A 22,070-nucleotide genomic window follows, 5' to 3' on the forward strand; every position below is an offset into this window, starting at 1 on the left:
AATTGGGATTTTATAATTTAATCTATAATAATATTTCTTCCAGACACTCAATAAGGCACTTCTCAAAATATGGGTTTTAAAAACCTGATCAACTTTTTTATCCTAAATTAAATATGTGTGCCATCCATATAACAAATCCCATCCCTCAAGAGAAAGAATATTTTTATTTGTTAAGTTGAGCCAATCACTAATCAGCGTTAAAGCCACCGCATCATAATACAATTTTAAATTAGGCGCCTTCTTTCCTGTGTATCCTGCATAATTTTGAATTTAACTCTCGGCTTTTTCCCTGCCCAAATAAATTTGTTAATCCCCTTCTGCCATTCCTCCAAATTAGCATCTTTTTTCAAAATAGGTATCATCTGAAATAAAAAAAGAAACTTTGGAAGTATATTCATTTTAACTGCCGATATTCTCCCCAACAAAGATAATTGTAATTTTTTCCAATCATTTAAGTCCTTTTGCACTTTTGCCCATAATGTCTCATAATTATTTATTTTTATCTGCCCTTAAGGCTATATATCAACAACAATCTGCACAAATCATAGTTAATGGGGGATTAACAGAAGCATTTAAAATTGAAAACGGTACAAGACAGGGATGTCTTTTATCACCATTGTTATTTGTTTTAACAATGGAGATTTTACTTATTAAAATTCGGGAGTCACCTCGTATAAAGGGAATAAAAATAAATAAGAATGATTATAGGTTGAGAGCCTTTGCTGATGGTTTGGTTGTGACATTATCTCAGCCGACAGATTCGGTTAGGGATTTGGTTGAAATTTTAATTCAGTATAGGAAGGTTTCTGGTTTTAAGGTAAATAATAATAAGACTAAAATATTAGTGAAAAATATGTCTATGAAGGAAAATGATATTATGGTTAATTAACAGGTTTTGAAATAGTGAGAAAGGTTAAATATTTAGGAGTATATATAACAGCTTCTAATGTTAAATTGTATAGAAATGCTCACTTCTTATCAGTGAAATTGTAACCATATTATTTACAAATATATCATGAATATTTATGTAAGTGCTATTAAGTTATTTGGTATAAAATCTGGAATAATACACATCAGCTCAGGTAAGAAGAAGGTGCATAAAGCTAAAAAATTAACATGTTTACAAAGGAGAAAAGAGAAAGTTAAAGTCAAATAATAAATGAATGTTTTATGAAATAAATATAAGAAGACAGTACTATAATGGTCTATAAAACTGTAGATGTAAAAGGAAGGGATTATAACTATGGGACATACATTCATTTAGCTATGGTTAAAGTCCTATAAATAAAATGAAAGTATTATATATAATCCCTGCTCTGTGAAAAGGATGAGCAATTTCAAAATTTGATAAATAAAAATATAATAAGATTGGCTGGTTAATGAATTTGAGAGCTATGTATTTAATATTTATGTGATTTTCTTCCTCCCACACATTTTGCTAGTTTGATATGGTTAACTTCCTATAATTCTACTATATGTAATTCTATACATATAGTATAATTTTATATTTAGTACATTTCTTAATAATCAGTACATGGGCAGTGATGAGTGCATATCGATATACTCAGGTGACCTTACCTGTTTGGAAGCTGCATTAGTTGTCAGTTCACTTTTAAGATAAACTGAAATATTCGGTTGGTGGTCATTTTTATGACTGAGTTATCTGAGGGATAATACTCATGGGCCAATCTAACCGGATCTGTTAAGGTCAACTTCTTCCAGGTCCCATCCCTCTCAGATTGGAAAGATATTGGAAACAGATAATTTTAATAGCCACTGCACTCCCAGTATAAATGTGATCTGCCTCATCCTTCCTAGGCTTTAGGAAAACTTTGAAGACCTTCCTTTCAAGTCTTCAATTGGTGTAGTTTAATTAGAAGGAGAGAATGCAGACAAACAGTATTTGAATTTGCTGGTGTATTTTATTTTGTATTGTTTTGTTGCATTTTAATGCTTAGATGGAATATTTGTGGAATATTTTTATTGTTAGTTACCTAGAGCCTGTGTTGATGAGCAACATACAACAATGTAAATAGTAAATAAATGATTATGATAATTTCTAAACATAAGGAGTCTAGATCACTTAACAAATTAATGGAAATCCACTTTAGTAATGCTTCAGTAGGCTGTGGAATTTGTATATAAAAGCATCCTATAGCACTGTCAGACTAACAATGGTAAGGCAAAAGTGAGGAAAGAGAAACAGCTTTGTCTTTCTAACTATTTCTTACTAAATTATAGTACGTCCAATTGCAAAAAGTAATAAAAGGTTTTTTATTTAGAACAGCTTGAAACTCATTTAAATATTTAACATCTACAGTCTGCAATTGGGTATGTCTAGTTTAACGAAGAGAAGAACGAGGGGGGACATGATAGCAGTGTTCCAATATCTCAGGGGCTGCCACAGAGAAGAGGGAGTCAAGCTATTTTCCAAAGCGCCTGAAGACAGGACAAGAAGCAACGGATGGAAACTAATCAAGGAGAGAAGCAACCTAGAACTATGGAGAAACTTCCTGACAGTTAGAACAATTAACCAGTGCAACAATCTGCCTCCAGAAGCGGTGAATGCTCCAACACTGGAAGTTTTTAAAAAGAGACTGGACAGCCATTTGTCCAAAATGCTATAGGGTTACCTGCCTGAGCAGGGGGTTGGACTAGATGACCTCCAAGGTCCCTTCCAACTTTATTTATTTATTATTGTTATTGTTGTTGTTGTTGTAAAAACTATAGCACACAAAGGGCTAAAATGAAATCTTGCATCCTTATCTAACAAGGATAGGTTTTTTGAAAATGATTTAAGATAAATGAACCCCTTAAGTAAAATATTAAAATAATTTTCAATTATAATTTTTAAGGAAAAACTGATAAATAAAATGTCTTAAACAGCAAAAGGAATAGTAGATATTTTGTATTACAATTTTGACTTGCAGATTTTTTATTTAAAAAAAATGGCTGATTTTTTTAAAGTCTAAAATAATGTACTAGATAAAACCCTGTGGTAAATAGAATATAGGTAGTTCTTGACTTACAACCACAAATGAGTCCAAAATTTCTATTGCTAAACAAGATACTGGTTTTCAGTGAATTTTGCCCCATTTTGTGATCTTTCCTACTGCACTTGTTAAGTAAATCACTGCATTTTTTTAGTTAATAACACAATTATTAACTGAATCTGACTTCCCTTTAACTTTGCTTCTCAGAAAGCTGGAAAACATGATCACATGACTCCAGAATATTGCAGCCGGTATAAATAAATGCCAAGCATCCAAATTTTGATTATATGATCATGGGGAGGCTACAAAGGTCATAAGTCACTTTTTTCAATTGCATTGTAACTTCAAACTGTCATTAAATGAAGGAATGTAAGTTGAAGACCACCTACAGTTTTAAACAAAAAGGCCGGCTTACAAATGTACTATTGATCCAGTTATCCCAGTTCACAGCCTAAGAATTTTCATTAGATTAGCTATTTCCCACAATTTTTCTTTATTGGATGAAGAAGACTCTGGGAAGAAGAGGAAGAGGAAGAGGAAGAGGCAGAGGAAGAGGAAGAGGAAGGAAGAGGAGGAGGAGGAGGAGGAGGAGGAGGAGGAGGAGGAGGAGGAGGAGGAGGAGGAGGAGGAGGAGGAGAAGGAAGAAGAAGAAGAAGAAGAAGAAGAAGAAGAAGAAGAAGAAGAAGAAGAAGAAGAAGAAGAAGAAGAAGAAGAAGAAGAAGAAGAAGAAGAAGAAGAAGAAGAAGAAGAAGAAGACAATCTGATTTCACTGCTGAGATTTAACCTATTGGTTGAGCTGATGACATTGTATGGATGGTGACAGAAATATATGCATGATAAGACTATCAAATAAGCATAACTTTTTAACTGGCAACTTCGTAAAACAGAGCAACTGTCACGAAAATTATAGTGTCAGAATCTCCTGAGTCTCCTGAGTCTGCCCCACAGTAAGCCAGTATACTGAAGGAATGGTGTTGTCAAAAATGATAGTATGCTGGTGCACTATGGCTCTATCACTCTGCCAACTAAACAACAGATGCTCTTCTGATTTATTTAGAGTGCTCTAATAAAAACTGAAGCCATTATTTATTCTTGGCTTCTGATCCCTAGGTTTCTTTGGTTTGTATTTATTTTACTAGTTATTTACGTGTTTTACTTGCCCAATAGCGAGAGGAGTTTTTGGAGGGAGGGAGGGTTGAATTGCAAGACAGTTAAATAACAAAGAGAATGGGAAGAAAGCAAATAAAAACATCAATCCTACAAACATATCAAAACACTGCATAGATTGTGTGTCTTTGTGTTTTTACTTTGTTGTATGCTGTACAGAGTCTACAGATTAAGATGGATAATAAAAACTATTAAATAAATGCCACTATCCAGGATAATGCTGCCACATAAAGTAAAAACTTTCCTCTCTTCTTTCATTTTTTGACATTCCCTGTCCTTCTCTCTTCTTTCTTATACACATTTTTTGTCATTTCTTCTGTGCTTTGTGTAAAAGAGAAATGATTTTATGATCACCACATCTGAAGACAGGACAAATTATTGTACAATATACACATCATCATGTTATGGTGACAACTCAATTCCTTTTGTCCTTGCATCATAACATCACACACAAGTACCTAAGGCATAATTGAGCCATGACATGACAATAAACTGTCATTCTGATGTCATCTTATCTTGCTACAAGTCTGTACCCCATCAATCCAAGGTTTTATTATTTACTTTTTAATAATAATGTATCTCACAACAGTTTCACGATCAGCCCTTTTTAATGAACTGGATCTAATCCAGCAGAATTCTGTTTTCAATAAATTTATATCAAGGATGGACAATGTAGACTGTCCATCTACTTTGCTCACAATATCTTTATTCTTGAAGATGTATGCTGAAACGATATACCTTTGCTCTTAGACGTTCTGTATGCCTGGATACACACACCTTGGTTTTAGAACCACTTCTCCCTGAGGATATTTGCCCATTCTACTTAGGACTATGGAGATTCTCAGTCATCCAGCTCATTCTTGCCCCAAAGATGCTTTTTCAAAATGCAACTGGACTGAAGAAGCTTCTTGTATGAGAAGCAAAATGTCTTCAAGGAAAAACAAAGAAAGTCCAGTTGCCTTTTAAAAACACTTTTGGGATTTTACTTAAGTGTGATATGGTGGATGCACATCAGGTTCCTTCCCTTAAATGTTACAGGTCTTAGGACGCATGCCTTTTCAGCAGTTTCCCTGCCCTTTGATACACTGAGATCCTGTAGGCCTCTACCCTCCCGCCTTCCAAAACCATGAATACCTGGCTTATCACCAAGCCTAGTAATGTTCTTTGTGTATTGTGAGGTTTGGTATATTTAGGGTCACTGGCAGTGTCTGTGATGTTTTTATGTTTTTACATTTTTATTGTTTTTCCTGTCATTTACAAGCCACACAGGCTTATGGGATGGGTAGTTAGGTAAAACTTTTAAATAAATGAACAAAAAACATATATTAAAGTAAATACAACCTCTAAGCATATGTTTCTTCAGTCTCTTTTACTCAATATCCCAACCAGCTCACAATTTTTTTATCATAAAAATATATTGAATTATTTCTAAATATTTCCCAGTGAAAGAGTGCATTGGTTTTTGCAATTTTTAGCCAATTGTGAATCAAAACTATTTGCTGATTTATTAAATATCACTTAGAGATACACCAAATGATCCCAATTTTCATTTCATCTGCAATGGATAATATAGTGCCATGTCAGCTGCATTTTGGTTACTTGTGTATCTAAAGGTAGGTTGTAATGGTCCAGTTAAAATATTCAAACAGAATCTTTATTCTAGGAAGATTTCTTTCTCATATTGTTATTGTTTTGTATTTCAAGCAAATCAGGAGCTGATAAATTATTCAGCTACAATAAACCTTGCATACAATCACCCAACACAAAGAAAATTTAATTTAAGTTAAATGTGTTTTTGACTAATGGTTTCTGCCTGCTTGATTTATCTGTGTAACATTGTATAACCGAAGATTGGTATGGATAATTTTTGCATTTTTAGGCTTACATTCCGCATGCCTAAGTATGGGAAGCTTATAGAGTAATATACTTTAAAATGGTTATTCAACAGGATGCAGGGAATAGAAAGGGGCATTTTAATTGGACTATACTACTTTCTCTACCCACAAAGAGTATAGAATACATATTTATTCCATTTTCCTTATCCAGGGAACAATCTGGGAGAAAAAAAATGAAATTAAATGAGCCTAATAAATTTCAAATAGTAATATAAATTCTCAAGCTATGCAACATCTCTAGATAGCTTTGATATTATAGGCCTAAACTTAAAAAGGGCAATAAATCACAAACTTCCAGTTTGCCATCATGGCTGTTGCGGCAGCTGGAAGGTGAGCTCCATCTTCCGCATTCGGTTTCACTCCGCTGGGAACCCTGAAAGGGTCTAAAGTCACCCTGTAGGGGTGATGAGAAAGGAGGGGACCCCCGCTTGATCACTGGAGGCTGGCAGCCCTTCTGCTCGATCTAGGGCAGCCCTCCAAACCGGCGGAAGAAAGACCGGCTATAGTAATATGGTCCATCACTAGGCTGCAGATAGCAGAAGTCAAATTTACTACCAAGCACTTTGAAAGCAACGTGGATGAAACTGGGTGAGATCTGGTCTTCTCTTTATCCTAAGTACTTTCTTTTCCTGTAAAAGCTGCCTGAAGTATCTTTCCCCCTGTGAGGAGAGAGGGAAGGGAATTTCTATCCCACCCTCTAAGAATAACGGTGACTGACTACCCAGGGGAATTAAAGCACTAAAAACCAACTTTAATTTAATTGGATTGATATCTTCCTGAACTTGGGACCAAATTTTTCCTATTTTTATTGGAGACTTTTGCTTTTATCTACAAAAAAGAAATAAAATTGGAAAAAGGATTATAAAAATTTTGGACTCAAAAAAATCTTAAATGGCATCGGTGACATCTTGTGGCAAAGTTTGGTATTGCAACTTGTTATTTCTTAAAAGAGACTTGGCTTGAAGCCCAGACCTTAGATAAGACTCTTCTGACCTTGTCACCACCTGTGAGAAACTCAGGTATAAGAGAACAGCTGGGCGGCATAACTGGCCTACTTGAACTGTGAATGTAAACCTTTACTGACTTTCAGAGTTATATGTGGGGAATTGCTTTTCTATCTCTTTATTTGAGGAATATTGGTTACTATATGAGATGATGAAATACCTTGGACTATAAAATCTTGCTTGACAAATGATTTCTACAATAAAGACTATTTATAAACACGTGAAAGAGATGGATGAAGACCAGGAAAAGATCCTTTTCATGTTGAAAGCAATACATGAAACCATTCTTTCAGCTTGTGATAAAATAAGACCTAACATAAAAGATCAAGATGCCAGCTTAGATACACAAACCTAAACTTTGACTACAATCAAAGAACTAAGAATGCAGAAGATAACAGAAGTGGAACAAACAAATATTAGGACAGAGGATTCAATTTACCAACAAATACTGCTAATGGAAAATCCAGAAAAGGGAGAGACAACACTGAAAATGGAAAAGACTTTCTATATAAATCAGAAGAAATTTGAGAAAGAAGAACAGATTGAATGGAAGATAAACATATCAGCACAATCATGGGGAATTGGAATAATAGGGAGACGACTTAATGAATACAGATGGCAATTAAATGGTCTCCTTTATTTCAAATAACATATATAATAATAGAGGGAGATCTTTTTGACAATCTAAAAGCACTGATATGGAAGCCTAGTTGGCAAAGGAAAAAAGCCAGAATAAGGGGATATGATTAGGGGATTAGGGGACTGGAGGCTAAAACATATAAGGAATGGTTGCTAGAATTGGGTATGTCTAGTTTAACGAAGAGAAGGATAAGGGGGGACATGATAGCAGTATTCCAATATCTCAGGGGCTGCCATAAAGAAGAGGGAATCAAGCTATTTTCCAAAGCACCTGAAGGCAGGACAAGAAGCAACGGGTGGAAACTAATCAAGGAGAGAAGCAACCTATAACTAAGGAGAAACTTCCTGACAGTGAGAACAATTAATCAGTGGAACAGCCTGCCTCCATAAGCAGTAAATGCTCCAACACTGGAAGTTTTTAAGAAGAGACTGGACAGCCATTTGTCCGAAATGGTGTAGGGTTTCCTGCCTAAGCAGGGGGTTGGACTAGATGACCTCCAAGGTCCCTTCCAACTTTATTACTACTACTACTACTACTACTACTACTACTATTATTATTATTATTAGGCTGAAGAAAATTGGGGTTTTGATTTATTAGAGGGGCTTTCATATTATTAATTAGAGGGTTAAAGGGAGAAGTTGAGATAAGGGGAATTCTGATCCTTAGATTTAAAATATTTGGAAATTAGTTGAAAATAAGGATTTTATCTGTTTAATATTTAACAATTAGACTTAAAAGAAAAAAATTAATTATTATGAATATGTTTGATTTATTGATTAACCCAGGTAATATATATATAAAGATTTTGATTTATTAAAGGGGATATTGTATTATTAAGTAGATGATTTAATAGGTTGGGAAATAGATAACTTTTAGGAAATAGAACAAGATTATATTCAAATAGATAAAATGTGTATTTTGTATATTTGATTTTGTTATGAATTGAGATAAGGGAAATCTTGTTTACCTAAAGCCTGAAAATTATAAATATCAAAGGTTAAATTGGAATATTGATGGAAAAAAATTGGGAAAAATTAATAACAGGATATGGATTATTTATGAAGATAGAATGTAAAAAATAATTAAGATATGTATAAACTAAAATTTTATTGATAAATGTAATAATGATGTTTTTACTGAATTAGTATAAGAACTGTATTAGCTTAAATACAAGGCAGTAAATGTTAAGGGAAAAAGAGAGGAAATATTTGATGTTGTAACTTGAGATTTGTACTAAAGATTTTGTTATTAAACTATTGATTAACCCAGCCACCACATTGCTTTTTAAATACTTAAATGTAAAATTGGAAAAATAATAAAATATTATAAAAAAAATCACAAGCACAACTGTATCATCCAGTATTAAATAAATGTGTTGGTATCCTGTAGTAGCACTACATTCTGAAACTACATAACAGGTGTCAGAGTCAAACTGTACATGACACAAGATCTGTGATCAAATGTTTGGACACTTCTTTGTATAGGCTAAATGCAATGGCTAAGTCCATCAAATCAATACAGACCTACAGCACAAAAGTAAGTATGTGTGCCTATGAAAATTAGTGTTTCCCCAAAACCAAATGGTTTATAATGCTACTTTTGGAACTTTCTTTTCAGAATTCATAGTTATAATCTAATTCATAATCATACTTCATTTGATTAGATAATAATTGAGGCACTGGGTTTTTAGTTTTGTGTTTTATGATTTTTGTCATTTTACTGTGCTTATAAGCTGTCCAGAGTTGCTTATAAGGTGGGCCATACAAATATTTTAAATAAATAGGATAAATAACTAAAGCACTCAAATCTCGAAGGAAAAATTAGATCTTGGTAAGACTGTTTCTACCCTAGCTGTTACTTCTTTGTATGTCAAGATGATTGACTGACTGAATAAATTATTAAAATAGGGAGTTTCCCAACAAATCAATTTCTCCTCACTCTTTCAAATGGAGCAATCTAGCTAACTGAGAAATAGAGAGGATGTTTTAATTCTAATATATGTAAATTTCATCTCTTCTGAAGCCTGAAAACTATTTGCAGATATTCTCACTAGATTGTACATTAGCTTGCACTGTCAGAATACATACAATGATGCCATGAGGGTGAAACATAGGAAGGTACATGTGGCAGAAATTGATAAGTCAATACCCTAGCTTTATTTTTGCTAAGCCTAGTCATATAATCTAACTATTTCAATGTTTCCAGCTTTGGCATTCCAGTCACCAATTATAAGCAGCATATCTTGTTTGCACATTCTCTTTATTTAAAATTGAACTAAACCATAACACTCACCAATATCTGGTTCTTTTGCATCAGTGGTTGGAGCTTAAACTTGAATTATCACCTTCTTAAAGGATTGGCCACAATGTCTAAAGAATATTTGGTCATTGACTGCATGGTAGCCAAGTACAGCTCTAGCTTTACCAATGGTGGGATTCAAATATGTTCAACTGGTTCTCTGTGTGGATGCTGCTTCCAGAACTCCATTCTGGGCCTGGGCAACAAAAAATTAGCTACTGGTTCTGCCGAAGTGGTGCAAACTGGCTGAATCCCACAACTATACTATATCCTACCTAATTATAAAAGCAATGATATTTGTTTTTTGTTTTTCATGTCCTGAATAATAAACAATGTGATCTTCTGGCTGAAAGTGTCTAATCCTAGGTCATCTCAATCTGCTGATGACTAAAATGTCAATTTGTAATAGCTTCATTTCATCTTTTCCTGTGTTGATGTTCCCATGTTCATTTTCCTTATTTTCCATGTTCCTACTGTAATTCTATCTTTGCTACTTCCAATCTTCTTTTCCTGTAACTAGACATCTCAAAGGCTTTAATATAGTCACATCTTAAATATTATTAGTATTTCAAAAGATTCAGAAATATTTCTCAGTAGCATGCTGAATACCATCCTACCTGAGAGGCACATCATATATCATCAATAAATTTATATTTTCCACCCATGTAGTCTTAATAAAACTACAGGAGTTGTTTACTATTGCCTTCTCCTACACAGCAGGAAGTATTGCCTTTTCCACTGTCACTAAAGTTATCATCTGCTTCCAGCATCTTTCTATATCACTGTTAAACAACATGGGTTGTTTACCTGGGCAATAGGGATGATGTTCATGCCTGGGGTAACCTGCTGGGAATATATGCTCTTGGAATACATTTTCAATATTTTTTGTTCATCCATGCCAAGAACATCCCAGCAACATGATGAGGAAACACAGCAAGACTTGTGTTTCCTGTATGATGTATAAAATGATCCAATGGTACTATTCATACATTCTACTCAATGCTTACACCCACTATGCAGCTATATTTATTGGATAGCTATTGATTACATATAACTGTACATGCAAATTATACAGAATAGCAGTGTTGAACAATTTATTTTAATTTAAAAAAAACATAGTAGAGAGTCTCAGTTTCTCCCTTTATTCCAAGATTCATTTGTTTTGGTTTCATGCTTTCTATCTAGCATCACATAAAAGTCTAGCAGAGAAAAGCTCTGCCTATAAAACTAGTTTTTCCTCTTCCTTCATTGCAACTTATTGGAGCCTTTCATTCTACCTGAGCCCAGCTGATAGATAAAAAAGGAGCATGCATTGATTTTTCTGGAAGAGAAAACATTTAAAAGTTCTGAACCTTAAAAATAAAGATCCAATATCTTTGTTAGTTTCTCTATCTCTGTTTGGTCTGTCAGAGCTGATAATAAAATGAATGAGCAAAGGAGATTCTCAAAAACCTGGGTAAGTGGAAAATTGTGGGAGCACCTTAACATGAAGGAGATATGCGGTTAGGAAATGTGAAATGTAAATAAATAAATAACTTTGTGATAAGAGTTTTTATGTTGGCCTACTGGAGAGCTTTTCCATCTTCTGTTTTGGAAGGCAAGTCAACATTTCTAAAGAACAACATATCTACCTATGTGGTAATGGGAACTGTAGTCTGTGTAGTATTACACTCCTCTTTATTATTTACTTATTTATATCCTGCATTTATTTTTTAAAGAATAATAATAATTTAAAGCAGCAAACGTATGTAATACTCTTTCCTCCTATTTTCCCCACAACAACAAATCAGTGAGATGAGTTGGTCTAGGAGATGAGATGAGTTGGTCTAGGAGATTAGTTGGTCCAGACTATTTTCATGCATAAGACAGAACTGGAACTGACACTAGACCAAACTGGCTCTAATTAATTTTCTGTGTTTACCCAGTTATCCCATTTGTCCCTTAAATATTTTATTCTCTACATTAAAAAAGGCTATGCAGGACTTAGGAAATAATTCAGGAAAAATGCTTCAGGGTACATAAGGGCATTAATGTAGCATCTGTCTACAACCCTTAAAAGAGCTATGTGTTATCTGGGGATCACACCACTATTCTGAACAGCTCTCATATAATACTGGCAAAAGGGGGGTTTCAACTCCCACCTTATAGAAATGTTCCAGCTATGTATTTCCCCAATTACACCAAAAAAATTAGGAAGGACTTAAGATGATATCTCAACCTTCTGTTCTTTGGAGGTGGTGGTTCAGATAGTATAGGCAGGTTCTATATACTAGATATGATAGAATGTAACCAATTGCTTCAAATGAGAGGATAGTGTTTTATATTAATATAAATTATATTATTTTATTATACTACATTTAAATTTTGGTATATCATTTCAATATTGTCTTATTTTTCAGCTGCTGTGGTCTACGCCTTTAATAAGCTAAGAAAACTAAGCATAATGGCAGAACCTGAGTTTGTGTTGATAGCATAAAGTTGAATGACTAAAATATCACTATAGTACAAAACAGTATGTTAACTGTCATATACTTTTTAAATGATCATCAAGATCAAAAAACATCAGCATTAATTGGCCAAAAAATCTCTTTTGTGGCTAAATTAAAACTCATTTCATCTTATAGTACAGACCAATATAATCATGTGCTTCTTATTGGCTAAATTATATTTGCTGTCTCTTGTCAAAGTAACTATTGCCCCGTTTTGTCAATGGCACAGGCTTAACAGCCTACCTATCAATCTGGTCTATCATCATCATCATCATCGGTTTCTTTTTTCCCCTAATCTTATCATAGATCCTATCTGAAAGTATTTACCTATATTATCCCAAAATTATGCCTATATCAATTATAGCAGAAAACAGAAAAGTGAAAGGTTGGGGACATATCCATCTGGAGAAAATCCAGCTGTGTGGGTTGCTAAGTGTCAACATCAACTTGATGGCAAATAACCAACAAGCCCATAAATCAACTTGGATTGCTAACCTTATCACAATTCACTGAAAGGCATGGTCTTCATTGCAAATATTTAGCTTCAATTTTTTTATTTCCATTCTTACCCATCCAGATGAGGTGAGAATAGGGTAACAGAAAAATTGATAACCAAGTCAAAGCTAAACTAATGTATACATCATCAAAATGTCCACTAAAGCATCCAAACTCTATAGACGGGCAGTCTAAGCTACTGTTGCACATTCATGATATAAAACATTTATATACAGGTAGATGTTCATAAAAATTCCATTTTATATATGTGTCTTATAACTGTGATCTTGACAATGCTACTATCAAACACTTGCCTGATTGCTGCACACTTACATGAACTTCTTACCACTAAACCACTGTCTTGGGTGTGGCTGAATAAGCTATGTATTGTTCACCTAAGGATAGAATTTCTGAGCATCTTATACACAGGCATGACATTTCTGCTCCCTTTGCCAATTCCTATACTGCCTTTATATTGCTTTATTGGATAATTCCACTGACTTGGTTGCCTTTTTTCTTCAGCACATAATAATCAAGCTAGAAAAATATATTTTACATAGTATTGCAGCAGGAGTGGAGCAAATCTAATTGCAGGATTTTGCCCATTATCATCTTTGGGGCTTCTTTTCCTGCTCCCCATTAAATATTAATCAAAGTTTTAATTTTTTTTTTAAGATTACAGCTTTTAAAGGAAACTGACTCCCAAATACATTTTTTTTTATTAAGGATATCCCTCCCCTCCTTCCTTTTCACTGCAGAGGCAATAAATGCTGACATTCAAATTCCTTTGTGTTTGGTTCTGGCAATGGAGAGCAGGGTCCCATCATTCCAACATTACACCATTTCAACTATGCATTAAATCGGTAAAAGGTTTAGAATTAATCTACTGCCTCTACTTCTGACTGAGCGGTCTAGTTCAATTGAGCAATTCTGATAGACTTTTGTTTAATCACTCACAGATTCCACTAAATGGAGGCTATAAAATGGTGATGAGCGCTTGAGGCAAGGTATGTTTTGCATGCTGCTAGAACAGGACTTCCAAGGAAAGACAAATCCAAAGATGATAAAGATAGATAGATAGAGAGACAGAATAATAATAATAATAATAATAATAATAATAATAATAATAATAATAATAATAAAATGATCTTGGAAAACTGCAAGAGAAGGAAGACCAACCTGAATGTGGCATGGATTGACTACAAAAAGGCATTTGACTCTCTGCCACATGATTGGATAATCAAGTGCCTAGAAATAACAGGAGTCAGTAGAAACATCAGAAAATTTGTGCAAAGATCGATGGCACAATGGAAGACACAGTTGCAGATCAATGGTGAGAAGCTGGGAGAGGTTAATATCAAGAGAGGAATATTTCAAGGAGATTCATTATCACCATTACTATTTGTTATTGCACTGTTTCCTCTGTCAACAATACTGAATAACTCAGGACATGGCTATCAAACATCAAAAACATCTGCTAGACTATCCCACCTCCTCTACATGGATGATCTGAAGCTGTATGGAAAAACATCATCTGAAATAGAATCGCTGCTCAACACTGTCCGTATATATAGCCAAGATATTGTAATGGAGTTTGGCTTGGACAAATGTGCCACACTTACTATCAAACAAGGAAAAATAGTGAAAACTGAAGGAATCAAGATGCCCCACGAAAATAACATTAAGAGTCTGGATGAGGAAGAGTACTACAAATACTTGGGTATCCTTCAAGCTGACAACATCAATCACACTGAAGTCAATAAAAAGATTAGAGGTGAATACATCAAGAGAGTGAAGAAGATCTTAAAGTCCAAACTCAATGGAGGAAATACCATAAAGGCAATCAACACCTGGGCAATCCAGTCATTAGGTACACAGCTGAATAGTGGACTGGACTCAAGCAGAACTAAAAGCAATGGATAGGAAGACCAGAAAAATAATGACAATGAATCATGCCCTTCATCCACGCAGTGACATTGATAGACTTTATCTACCAAGGCAAATAGGTGGGCGTGGAATGCTACAAGTACATCAGATGGTTGAAGAAGAAAAAATGGCTTTGGAAGAATATCTGAAGAACAATGATGAAGATGCACTGAAATTAGTATATCAGGAAGGTTTACTAACTACTGGAGAGACCAAACTGGCCTACAAGAAAGATCAAATGAAGAACAGAATAGAGGCATGGGAAGACAAAGCACTACATGGCCAATACATGAAAAAAATAGCTGGGAAAGCAGATAATAATAAAACCTGGCAATGGCTAAGAGCAGGAAAATTGAAGAAAGAGACCGAGGACTAATTCTGGCTGCACAAGACCAAGCCTTAAAGACAAATGCATACAAAGTCAAAATTGAGAAGACAGCAACAGACAGTAAGTGCCGCCTATGCAAAGAAGCTGAAGAAACAGTGGACCACTTGGTAAGCTGTTGCAAGAATATTGCACAGACTGATTACAAGCAGCGGCATGACAAAGTAGCAACAATGGTGCATTGGAAGATCTGCAAAAAATATCATTTGCCTGTAAGCAAAAACTGGTGGGATCATAAAATAGAGAAAGTCATAGAAAATGATAAAATTAAACTGCTCTGGGACGTCAGAATTCAAACAGACAAGCACCTGCAACATAACACCCCAGACTTAACAATTGTCGATAAGAAAGACAAAAAAGTCTGGATATTGGACGTGGCAGTGCCTGGAGATAGCAGAATAGAAGAGAAAGAACTGGAGAAGATAACAAAATACAAAGACCTACAAATAGAAATAGAAAGACTGTGGCAAAAGCAAGCAAGGGTAGTACCAATAGTCATAGGCTCCTTGGGTGCAATCCAAAACAACTGGAGCACCACTTGAACACCATTGGCATTGACAAATTTGCTATTAGTCAATTGCAAAAGGCAGCCTTATTAGGAACTGCTTCCATCCTGCGACGATATCTGTAATACCATCAAACATCCACATCTGCCTATCCCAGGTCCTGGGTAAGGACTCGATAGGTAGACAAAATGCCAAATCCAGTCTGAACATCTGGCTGACTGTGCGATGATCGATAATAATAATAATAGTAAAGTTGGAAGGGACCTTGGAGGTCATCTAGTCCAAACCCCTACTCAGGTAGGAAACCCTATACCATTTTGGACAAATGGCTGTCCAGTCTCTTCTTAAAAACTTCCAGTGTTGGAGCATTCACCGCTTCTGGAGGCAGGTTGTTCCACTGGTTAATTGTTCTAACTGTCAGGAAGTTTCTCCTTAGTTCTAGGTTGCTTCTCTCCTTGATTAGTTTCCACCCGTTGCTTCTTGTCCTGCCTTCAGGCACTTTGGAAAATAGTTTGAATCCCTCTTCTTATTTATTTATTTATTTATGAGACTTATATACCGCTTTAAGTGCAAGCACTCTCTAAGCGGTGTACACCAGTAAGCAATGTATATATATATTTATATTGCCCCCAACAATCTGGGTCCTCATTTTACCTACCCCGGAAGGATGGAAGGCTGAGTCAACCTTGAGCCGGTGAGATTTGAACTGCTGACCTGCTGCACCACCTCAGCTCTTTGTGGCAGCCCCTGAGATATTGGAACACTGCTATCATGTGCCCCTCATCCTTCTCTTCATTAAACTAGACATACGAATTCCAGCAGCCGTTCCTTATATGCTTTAGCCTCCAGTCCCCTAATCATCTTTGCTCTTTTCTGTACTCTTTCTAGAGTCTCAACATCTTTTTTACATCGTGGTGACCAAAACTTGATGCAGTATTCCAAGTGTGGCCTTACCAAGGCATTGTAAAGTGGTATTAACACTTCACGTGATCTTGATTCTATCCCTCTGTTAATGCAGCCTAGCACTGTGTTGGCTTTTTTGGCAGCTGCAGCACACTGCTGGCTCATATTTAGGTGATTGTCCATTAGGACTCTGAGGTCCCTCTCACATTTACTACTATTGAGCAAGGGTACCCCCTATACTATACCTGTGCATTTGATTTTTCTTGCCTAAATGTAGAACCTTGCTTTTTTCACCATTGAATTTCATTTTGTTAGATAGTGCCCAGTGTTCAAGTCTGTCCAGATCCTTCTGTATCTTAAGCCTGTCTTCTGGAGTGTTGGCTATTCCTGCCAGCTTGGTGTCGTCTGCAAATTTGATGAGTTCCCATCTATCCCCTCGTTCAAATCATTGGTGAAGGTGTTGAAGAGCACTGGGCCCAGAACAGAGCCCTGGGGCACCCCACTACACATTTCTTTCCATTTAGATGCAGTTCCATTAAGGATCACTCGCTGAGTATGGCCGGTCAGCCAGCTACGGATCCAGATAGAGATAGAGGCGATAGAGATTGCCCTTGCACAAATTCCTAGAACCTTCAGAGCAATGCAACTGAGCATAGCTCTTCATCGCAAGCAGAAAAATGATGACAGACATGGTTGGTCATGTTACAGAGTAAAAATAATAAACAAGGTCAATAAACATTGTTCTGATTCTATCTAGTCACCTGACTTCATCTACAGAAACCATGAGACACAGGAGAAAAAGATGTAGTTTTTTCCATTGTTCCTATTTTTAAAATAAACTTAATTTTAACTTATTAAAAAAATATGGCATCTGAAAAAAGATTTGAACATTGCAGGTTATGTGCCCATACTTTACACTAGATTATACTTACTGAATTGTAGATATGGTTATCTGTTTTGTTTCTGCCTCTTCCATCTCTAGTTTGTAAAACTGCAGAAGGTCAATACTGTTTTGCCCAACATGTTATCTGATGTAACTTTCCTCATTCATCTTGCTCTCTGTCACCAATTTTTCACTGTTTCCCTGAGGGGTATTTCAGGACAGCTTGTGCAATAAAACTGACAATATTAATGAAGACCTTTTCCTGCATGTGCCGATTCCATATATTATCCTTGTTATCGTATGATGATTTTTTTCTTGGTAATGAAATATAGAGCTCTGCTATTTATAGTATAAATGAATGGGTAAAGGAATATTCCCTGGTAGTTTATAAACAACCAACGGACTCTTGTGTTGCACAAAAATGCCTATATTATTAAACAGAAACATCTTATTGCTTGTTCTGGAATACATACAGTACTGCCATTTTTATTAATTATTCTTAAGTTTCAATCACCCATCTCTAATTTCCTATTCAAGAAAACATAATAAAACAGCTTTTTAAAAACTATAAATCAATTATATCTCGGCTTTTCATTGACATCATTATCAGAATTCTTGCATGATAGTTCGTCCTATTCCTTTCATTTGTCAGCTTCTGAAACAAGCCTGGCTGAACCCAACTTTGTCGTTTTAAGTTGCCAATTAGATTGGGGGGAAGGGGAAAAGAAAACAAAACTATGCTAGACGAAACAAGGACCGGTCCTGTGGGAACCAAGGTCATTCCCAAAGGTGCTGGAAGGAGGAGCAAAGATGAGTTGCAGAGCCTGCCAATTACTTTCATTGGGTGGCATGATTTATAACAAATAGAAGGGAAGGTGAATGTTACATTTAGTTACACTGAATCTCTAGGAAAAAATTTAGAGTTGGTTTCACTTTTGACCATGCCGATATTATATATCCAATAAACATGTGCTTTGAGGAAACTTCAAGCCTCAGAGTTCTGCTTTATTTGGTTTCATTAGTCAGAATCTTGACATCATTCTCTTGGGAATATTTTATTTATTTATTTATTTTATCTAATTTATATAGTTGTCAATCACTCAATTAAGTGGCCCTTGATAATACCATTGGATTGAAGACAACACAAATATGCCATTTCCGAAGAAATGCTGTAGCTGCATCCAAATTCTTAGAATAGGACGATGTGATAATGAAAATGGTTTCAGTATCATCCTTTTGGATAAAAGTGATACCAATATTTCCTGCAGATTAAACACATCTTCTACCTGTTTTATTTTTGTGAAGCAATGCTATAACTTAAGTCACAAACTAGATATGCCAATGTTCTTATCCTTCATTTAAACAAGTATTTTCTTAGTATGTTATACTTAGTATAAGTATTTTCACTTATCTGCTATAGCTATTAGGAACACAAACTGATTCTACTCTCTATATTGATTTATCTTCAAATATAAGATGAATTTACATAAATACTTCAACTTCATTACTTATCCTGGTGCGGATGGGTTTTAAAAGCATTTAAACATCATTGAATGCTATGAAATAATTGTACGATGTGCTGAAGCAGTATAGCTTTTAATTCATTTATATTGGAACATAATATTGTTATGATTTTAACCATTTTGAACTGAGCCAGATCACCCATGGGCACTACCAACATTTCTGGCAATTCTGCCTTGGCACGCATCAGGCTTCCTGCTTCGTGTTGTAATATTTTTATTATTAAAATGGGAAACTAGAATAATACAAAGCACCAATCACAATCTACTATACAGTATTAACCTTGTGAACTCTAAAGCTTCTTCCTTCCATTATGTATTTAAGAGGGGCAGTGATTAATAGCTATATGTTACTTATATGTAAGGGTGTAGGTTGTATATAATGTTTAAATGTATGTTGTGTATGTTTATACTTTGAGAACAAGCAACTAAATTTCATTTTTAATGTGTGCCATTGTGCCCACAGTAAAAAATTACAATAAAGATTATCTATCTATATTCCCAATAACACTCCATACAGATGTTAGAGGAATTGAAAATGAAATGGAAAATTACCTTCTAATAACCTATCTTTCCTCCTCCAGGAAAAGGTGGTGAAGATCAGAAGTGTCTGATCTCCAGAAAGCAAGAGACAGCAATGATCCTTTAGCTTTTGGCAAATAGATGTTTTGTGATTACAAAACATGCCTCACTAGCTGTTTTGTGAGAATAGTGGTGATGTATTCCCAAAATTTCAAATGTGTCCTCTAGCTGCAAATAGTTGGAAAATCCTTCTAAAGCAGTGCTTCTCAACCTTGGTATCTTTAAAATGCATGGACTTCAATTCCCAGAATTTCCCATCCAGTTTGCTGGCTGAGGAATTCTGGGAGTTCATACATCTTAAAGTTGCTAAGGTTGAGAAATACTTTCCTACTATATGCTGCTCAAGATTTTGTTCCCTTTTCAGTTTTTCTAACGTTACTGGGTTTGTACACACAATGGAGATACAATGACTCAGCTGAGATGCCATGAATTTTCCTTCTTCTTCAAAATGGTGGAAACTGCATACAAGGCAGCAGGAGCTAGGAAATATTTTTCTGATTAATTTTGAGCCTCCCTGAAGATTTGGGAGAACTACTCCTTTTCTGCACTATGCTGAAAGTTGATTTAGAAAAGCACAAATAAATAAAGAGCCAAGTAATCCTTATCCTCAAGATTTAGGATCATGAAGCACAAATGAATTGTAATTATAGAAAATTAATAAAATACTTTTAAAAAAAGGCTTAGGATCATAGTGGTCCTTCTTTAAAAATTGTCTGAATTTATTTGTATAACAAACTTTTCCTGAAAGGGGAACATATTCCTTTCTTTCCTATTACACATATCATATGCACACAATTTTTTTTTCTATCTGCAGTTATTTTTACTTATACAAGGAACTACCACTAAATCATTATTGTGCCTTGAAAGTCTATTGCAGGTTCGGGATTTCATGAACTAAAAAGCAATAACAAAATTAAAAGGGGCAAAAACAGTGAAAGGTTGGATCTGTGCAATGTAAAATGTGCATTGTTCATTTCTTCGACAAGTCTAGTTTATTTTTAATTATTCATAATACTTCACAGTACACTAATAAATACTCTAGAGTATATTAATATAAGTGATGAAATTCTTGTAATACAAAACTGCATTACATGGTTTCTAGCATTAATCTCATGGAGTCCATAGGGGGTATTTTTGTATGTAAATTAGCTAAATGCAGATGATCAGGGCATTAATGGAAATGTCTGAACATTTGTTAAGTGTTGCCTTGTTCATATCTGCAAGCACTCTGTTCCATAGACTAATTAAAAGGAAGAAAAATTATTTTCCCAAGATTTCTGCATTGCATTCTCATCACATTACAAAAGCCTGGATTCACCAATGAAGTCCCAAGGACGCTTTTTGTGTGGCGATCCTTAAATTGCATTGGGGAAAAGTTCTCCATGCTATTCTGTTCATTTTTATGCAATATATTTCACAGGTGTAATATATTCTGCTATTCCTCAAAACTACAATCCCAGGCATTCTTTTCATCTTGCTTGGCACTGGAAACTACATAACATACTGTAACCGAGAACGTGTCGATATTCACCATGAAGAAGCCATTGAATTTGAAGGCACTTGGTGTAATGTTGCTTTGAAAATGAGAAAGCTTCCACTAGATCTTGAAATCTGAAGGAACTGCCAACAAATGTTATTGTATAATCGGTTTATTTTGCCCAAAAGGTTTTAGTAGAGCTACTAAATGAAATGTTGCCTTATATTTCTGACGAAATCCGCCTTATATTTCTGACGAAATCTTCGTATGTTCTGAGTAAATGGGCAGCAGGGTTGACAGCGTCCATGTTAGCAACCTGTAATAGGAACCAGTTTGTTCTATTTACTGAAACCTGGAACATTAGAGCTAAAATAAACCTCTCAGTATGGAATTAAAATCTCAGTTCATCATAGGTTATTCAAGATCAAACCAATTCCCAAAGTTCAACATGTGTGATATTTATTGAGTCTGTATATTAACCTTTTCAAAATAAGCCCATTTTTGCTTCAGCACAGGCCTTTTCACTAAGCTGTGAATAGGAAGAACCCAAGTGAATACTATGGCATTTTTGAAATCTTGTTTATACAACATTGCACTAGTCTGCATTCTTTAGTTACAGGTGACTTATTTCAGCTGGAAGTTAATTTTTCACAGCAAGATTGTTGGGAGAGAAAAAAAAAAACACCTGAATGAGCTTGTGAAATAAATGGATTTAAAAAAAAAACCAAATACCTTTCCCAGTTTCGGTGTAAAGGCAAATAGGGTTTTTGTTTTACAGCTTCAGCTACATCATTTAAAATAACCTTTGGAAAAATAGGCAATTGTTTTATATGCCATATCCTTAAACCAGTAGTTTTAATCTTTTTTACTTAAACTATGGGTGTATTTTAGCCATGATGGTAAAAAG

Source organism: Crotalus tigris, unplaced genomic scaffold (assembly GCF_016545835.1).
Source record: "Crotalus tigris isolate CLP2741 ecotype Arizona unplaced genomic scaffold, ASM1654583v1 scf7180000024319.607755, whole genome shotgun sequence".
Lineage (NCBI taxonomy): Eukaryota > Metazoa > Chordata > Lepidosauria > Squamata > Viperidae > Crotalus > Crotalus tigris.